This window comes from Phyllopteryx taeniolatus, unplaced genomic scaffold, assembly GCF_024500385.1.
Source record: "Phyllopteryx taeniolatus isolate TA_2022b unplaced genomic scaffold, UOR_Ptae_1.2 contig_24, whole genome shotgun sequence".
Lineage (NCBI taxonomy): Eukaryota > Metazoa > Chordata > Actinopteri > Syngnathiformes > Syngnathidae > Phyllopteryx > Phyllopteryx taeniolatus.
The window spans coordinates 3627632-3634859 of NW_026903162.1; positions in this window are offsets into that span (position 1 = coordinate 3627632).

The window sequence follows — 7228 nt, forward strand, 5'->3', positions numbered from 1 at the left end:
TCCCCCCTCCGGCATGGGAATCAAACCCAGCTGTGACACGCACGTACACAAGAAAGGTTGCACTCACAATTTGTGACTCCTCGTCTGTCCTCCTCGATGGTGCCTGAATTCGGACTGCCGTCAATCCACGATCCCGGGGAGGAAGCTGACGCAACCGGCCACGGAAAGTGGACTTCTTTTACAGAGCTCATCTGGCTGTGCACAGTCTTCCGTCGCCGTCAGCAACACCCCCGAGGACCACAGATATGTTGGCGTCCGGCTCGAAGGACCAAGTTTTGTCAGCGTTATTTTAACCAACACGCTCACCCCAAGGAAGGAGACAGAAGCAAGAATCACAACTTGAGTCAATTACGTAACTTTGCAAAGTGAGACCAGCTACAAGAACAAGCACCACGCTTATCTCTCCCAACTCCTCTTTGGTGCCCGTCCTTGCGGAGCTCTTTTGATTTACATTTGGTGGGCGGTTATATTACATGGTATGAGAGTATGAAGCACAAGTACAAAAACATGCCATAATATAGTCATGGTCAGTAGGTCAGTAGGCGTGTGTTTGTGTGTGTGTGTGTGTGGTCATTTGATAACTTATGTTCACTATCTTTCACAGAATCCAAAACTGATCTCCGTTTTTCTCTATGACGTCAAGTGTTTGAACAAAGTGGAAGAAAGGAAATATATATCTATCTAAATAAAACACTAAGATGGAAGAGTTACAAGCTTTGAAAACTAAAAAAAACAGCATAAAACGAAATATAACTTGACAACGGTATGCCCATGGTTACAAGGTTAGGAGAAAAGCCAGCACGAATCCTCTTAATTCCTAATATGCTATCTTTCTGTTTGCAGTTATTGATAGTACTGACCTATTGGGAGCTGCACACACCTCTCAATGGTTACTTCACAAACAAGTTGACACGTAGCTGTAGATGCGTCCTATCGTAATCAGATGGCAAGTCTTACTACAGCTAATCAGTGGAATTTTGCTTATCTGGAGGGTAAACTTGACGTGCTTGAAAAAAACTGACTGCAATTCTGGAATCAGCATGCCAATTTTAGTTTTACTTGGCATAAATATCTAACTCAACAGAATGTTTTTTTTCAAATTTTTCCCAAGTGTTTAAGTTTGGCTTTAATTTCATGAATAAGAGGAGGCCCATTAAAGACTATTTTATTTAAAAGTAAGCTTCATACAAGTCTTTCAGAATTAAAAAAAAATAAAAAATCATGTTCTCTGTAGCAGTTCACGGATTTTATAAAAGCGACACACTAGTTTTCTTTTTAATACATACAAGTAAAAAATAAATATGCCGTCTTACCCTCACTTTAGATGTCAAAGGGGTTTTGTGGCTCCCGGTGTTATTTCTTTCTGTGGGAGACGGTCCAAATGGCTCTTTGAGTATTGAATCTTGTCCACCCGTAGATTAGGGAGTAGGGAACAGCTTCATTGAGCGCTGCTCTTCTCACGAGCACACTTGTGTCTCTTAACCTGACCCTTCTGAGAGAATCTTTTGTCACACACACTGCAGCTGAATGGCTTCTCGCCAGTGTGTGTTCTAGTGTGTTTTATTAAGTGCTCATTCTGAGTGAATCGTTTACTACAAATGGAGCAGGGAAAAGGTTTTTCCCCAGTGTGTGTTCTTGTGTGAACTATTAAATGTCCCTGCAAAGAGAATCTTTTACCACAAACTGAGCACGGAAAAGGTTTTTCTCCGGAGTGTGTTCTTGTGTGTGCTATTAAAAGTATCTTCTGCGTGAATCTTTTTCCGCATACTGAGCAGGCAAAAGGTTCTTGTCCTGTGTGTGTTCTTGTGTGTGCTGTTAAAGTTTTCTTTTCCGAGTATCTTTTGCCACAAACCGAGCAGGCAAAAGGTTTTTCTCTAGTGTGTGTTCTTGTGTGTGACGTTAAATTTGGCTTTTGAGAAAATCTTTTCCCACAAACTGAGCAGGGAAAAGGTTTCTCCCCAGTGTGTGTTCTTGTGTGCAATGTTAACTGTGCCTTTAGAGAGAATCTTTTACTGCAAACTGAGCAAGTAAAAGGTTTTTCTCCAGTGTGAGTTTTTGTGTGTTCTAATAAATGTCCCTTTCTAAAGAACCTTTTACCACAAACTGAGCAGGAAAAATGTTTTTCTCTAGTGTGGGTTTTTGTGTGTCTTTTCAAGGACGACTTGTCGACAAACGTTTTGTCACACCGAGAACATTTCACATGCTTGTTGCCCGTGTGACGTGTCATATCGCCTTGAGGGTTTTCGCAATCATTATCGTCGTCAGTGTCAGAAGAGTGCGACGTGACGGCGTCACTATCTGATAGTGGAGCTATGAGGCCGAGTGCTTGCGATCCTCCACTGTGGTCTCCATCTTCACTCTTCACAATGACAGTCAATGGAATCTTGCTGATATCGTCCTCCTGTTCTTCTTCTTTAATGTGGGGGGTCTCTGGCTCCTCCTCCTCTTTGATGTGAGGGGGCTCTAGCTCGTTTTCCTTTTTAGTGTTCGGGGACTCCGACTCCTGCCGCTCAGGACGAAGATCTTCGCTGATGTCTGCAGGACACAGGAAGGCAATGTTTAAGGTAACATTACATTACTGATCCCCAGAGGGGAACGTCAAATGTTACAGTAATTAAAACAAATAAGAATAATAATTAACAAACAAATAGTAAGAAAGAAAATAAATTACTCAATACTTTTTTTTTAAAAATAAAATCTGAATTGAAATAAGGGGTGTGTGTGTGTGGGGGGGGGGGGGGGCTATTATTAAGAACAGTTCAGTAATTGGAACTGCTGTCGAGTCAGCCCTCTGCATATTGTGGTTCACTTTTTCTTGTTTCACTGTATTGCAGGTTTTTATATTGTAAATATCCAAATTTTGTATCGCAAATTTTATGCTTATCATTTTGCCACACACTGGTACTAAAGAGTCACGTAGCGATAAGCGCAAGCCAGTTAAAAATGTCAAAGCTTAGTCCAACGCCGAACACCAACGAAGAATAATTCACAGCAAGTGTGTCTGCGGTGGTGATAAAAAGTTTGGCTATCGTGCAGAGGAGGTCGCACAGCCAATATGATCAAACGACCTCCGGCAACAGGGAGTGGAATTAACACCGTCTTTGGCATGCTGCGTCGGCCGTCCTCCGCTGCCACTTCCTCTGCTTCCGACCTTCGGCCAAGCACCGCAGTGACCGTACCGAAGTAGAATCAGCTAAGTCTAACAATTCTTAAAAAATGTCTTATGCCAAAATACTGCAGGTTAAACTAGACCTAAAACGGTGGGTCAACTCAAATGCAAATACCCAGCTAACATTTAGCATATTGTCACGTTCGGGCGGAAACCCTGCATATCCAAATATGGTCAGTTTCAAATTTTTTCACAAATCGATACTATTGGTCTGTCCTTTGTGGGTTTTTGTTAAACAATATTAACCAATTTAAAGTGGTGAAAATAGCCTGCGAATAAATCCATAGACACTCTCGAACGTTCAAAATGTCTGCAAAATGTAAAAATCCACCTGTTTCCTCATTCTGCGCAAACCGTGGCGTCATCGTCTCCCGTTTTGAAAGCCAGCATCTTTTTAAACTTAATTCAGGTTAGTAAAGCAATATACTAATTATTAGTCGACCTGATGTAACGGTACAGTAAAGGTGACTTTTTTTTACGTAAATATTTTTGTCGGGACAGAGTGAAAACCATTAACCCCAAGCGCACACCGCCCACCAGGGACTAAAGTGGGCCGTTTTTTGTTTTTTTTGTTGCTGTGACTTGCGAGTGTAAACTTGAGATACAAGCGGTGTATGGTGGCTGTGAACAACAACATGCAACAGACAATATAACAGTCATTTTCATTATCCGTTGATATAGAACGACTAATATTAGTGCCGTACCGATGAGCCCAGAGAGGCTGTTATGACACGCTGCCATATGATTGGTTGCCGCATGTCGGCAAGGCCTGCTTAGAACTCAAGTGGGATTTATGATAACGCCTCAACGAACAGTATATCCATCTGAGTGCCTTTCACTGCTCCCAGGTGGCCAAGGTGGACATTTAATGATTTTTTTTCACAGTGGCTATGGTGCCTGTTGTACACAATGTAAATTGAGTAAAGCGATTGCACGTGGATAATGTAGACAATTTATGCCAAATGAATAGGTAATGTAAACATAATGTTGATTATTTTAAAACATGTTCATATTCCTGAGGGAATTGGACTGGTTATTAAACCCAATCCCATCTTCATTGTTCAAATACACTAACTGTCCTTACAAAATCGATATAGTGAGGATTATTTTAATTGATGGTTTTTATTCAATTATCTTACAATTTACTATGCCACGCCCTTCTTTACGAAACTAAATTAATAATACTTCAGTAAAAGGGGGAAAAAAGGGAAAAAATGGTCAAGGCACCAACACAAATTTCAATATCATTCAACATTTCACTCCGTAGAATTCATTAAGCAAAAAGAAATAAGGAAAAAACAAAAAAAACAATTGATGCAGAAATTTGTCCCAACAGTCAAGATAACACAAAAGGTAAACTATTTCAACAATGTCCAATTCATATATTTTCTTAGTACTTTAGTTGTCAACATACTTTTAAAAAGTGCAAGTGAACCACACATTTTCAGATCATTCTCATTCTCAGTGGTTCCACAAAGTAACACTTCGAACGGACACATCTTTGCTATATATTGGCTTGTCTTGTTTTTGTGTGTGTGTGTGTGTGTGTTCCCCTCAGATTATATATAACAACTCTATCTGATTTCAAACAGCTTTTGAATACTGTGGCATTTTTTTTATTTTATTTTTTTTTACATTTTGGTTTTTAACATTGTTTGTGTGGCTTCCAACAAAGCTTGGCATCAATGATCATGCCGAGAAATGTATTCTTACTGTATATATATACCCTTTCATTTGTTTGTTGCCAAAAATTCTAAACTTAGTTTTGTTTAAATTCTGCAATAATTTATTGATATCAAAGCATTTTTTTGCTTAATGAGTAATGAGTTCATTTTCGACAGTTGTCAATAAGCTTTAGTACAGTAACAGTAGTACATTACAGTAGACGTAGGCAACAGTTGGGCAGTATTTCAATACATATACTGTAAGTAGATAACTTTTAAGAAGTATTTGAGTACATCTCGGAGTATTTCGGTAACTTGGGAGATTTCGATAGGTATAGGAATGTTAAGGTAACTTAACACATTCACTGCCATTGACGGCTTTAGAAGTCAAATATCCATGTTAACTGGGAAGGCTGGCAGTGAATGAGTAATTTTAGTTCAATAGGAGTTTGGGAACTCTCCGACACTTCAGTAGATTTAACATTTATGTAACGTACGAGACCCGTTCATTTAGTGAGTATTTATGTAACTTTTAGGGACTATTTCAGTTGATTTTCAGTGTAACTTTTAGGGAGTATTCAGGCAGGTTCAATAGGAGTTTCGGAAATCGAGATAACATTGGAGTACATTTAAGAGTATGTAACAGAGAGGTAAGAAGATGTATTTGAGGTTTTGGTGGGTTTCAGATGATTTTCCCATTTCGAATTGGACACTGGCACTCTTAAGTCTTGGGAAAGAGTGCACTGGTAGATTTGGATTCAGAACATTTAAGAAAACAGGCACCAGTGTTGATCCGTTTTCTGACACCCAAGCAGAATGGCTTGTTTTGCCGAAAAGACCATTTGTCTGCTTTCATGTAAAGACTAAGGGAATCAGAAAGTATTCACAAATACAGAGGCTGAAATCAGAGGATTTTTTTTTTTTTACTTTTTAAAATATCAATTCTGATATGATGGTGACCGATTCACTTGTTATGTTAATGACGGGGGAAATTCAATCTACCCGTGTCGTAGGGGAACCTAAACAAAAATATTTCAACTTAATCCAACCTGCTCTGTGTAACACAACTCGGGGCTGCTTGCAAACAGCTAGTTGACGTTGGCGATCGTTTTCCTCTTTTGTTCCACAAAGATGCTCCTCGTACTCTTCTTCTTTCACACTTCTTGCACGCATTTTCGCACGATGAACGCAACGCGCTCCACGCCCGCTTGACCTCCGCTTGGCGAGGCGTCAAAACAAATACAAAGGCGTCGCTGTGTTAGCGGCTAGCGAGCTAAACTAAGCTAGGCTAAGCTAGCTGGAGAAGCTTCAACGTGCACACAGACGAGTTTATCCGGAAACGAGTATTTTGTGGGTGATCGTTTTTGATCTCCTGCGTCGAGGCTTCGTGAATATTAAACAGTTAATATTCATTCGGGACGTTTTAGTGAGCGAAGCGCGTGGGATTAAACAAACCGCAAACCGTCCACTGCAGCCGAAGTTGTACGGCAACGCCACTTGGACAAACTTCGTTCGTGTGCCAGGCGACGTGGAGTAGGGAGGACTTGATTTTTTAAATGTTCCTGAATAAAATATATGTCATTAACTACAAAAAAATATTTTAAAAAAATCATGTTTTACTTTTTTTAGATTGTTTTGCCCCCCCTTGAGCCGTCATCCTGTCGTGGTGGAGGGGTTTGTGTGTCCCAGTGATCCAAGGAGCTAAGTTGTCTGAGGCTTTATGCCCCTGGCAGGGTCACCCATGACAAACAGGTCCTAGGTGAGGGACCAGACAAAGCACGGCTCAAAGACCCCTAATGATGACGACAAACAATGAACTTGGTTTTCCCTTGCCTGGACGCGGGTCACCGGGGCCCCCCACTGGAGCCAGGCCTGGTGGTGGGCCGCGAAGGCGAGCGCCTAGTGGCCAGTCCTGCACCCATGCGGCCCGGCCGGGCACAGCCCGAAAGGGTAACGTGGGTCTCCCTTCCCATGGGCTCACCACCTGTGGGAGGGGTCATTTTGGTCGGGTGCAGTGTGAGCTGGGCGGTGGACGAAGGCGGGGACCTTGGCGATCCGATCCTCGGCTACAGAACCTGGCTCTAGGGACGTGGAATGTCACCTCTCTGGCAGGGAAGGAGCCCAAGCTGGTGTGTGAGGTCGAGAAGTTCCGACTAGATATAGTCGGACTCGCCTCCACGCACAGCTTGGGCTCTGGTACCAGTCCTCTCGAGAGGGGTTGGACTCTCTTCCACTCTGGAGTTGCCTACGACGAGAGGCGCCGATCAAGTGTGGGAATACTTATTGCCTCCCGGCTCGGCGCCTGTACGTTGGGGTTCACCCCGGTGGACGAGAGGGTAGCCTCCCTCCGCCTTTGGGTGGGGGGGCGGGTCCTGACTGTTGTTTGTGCCTATGC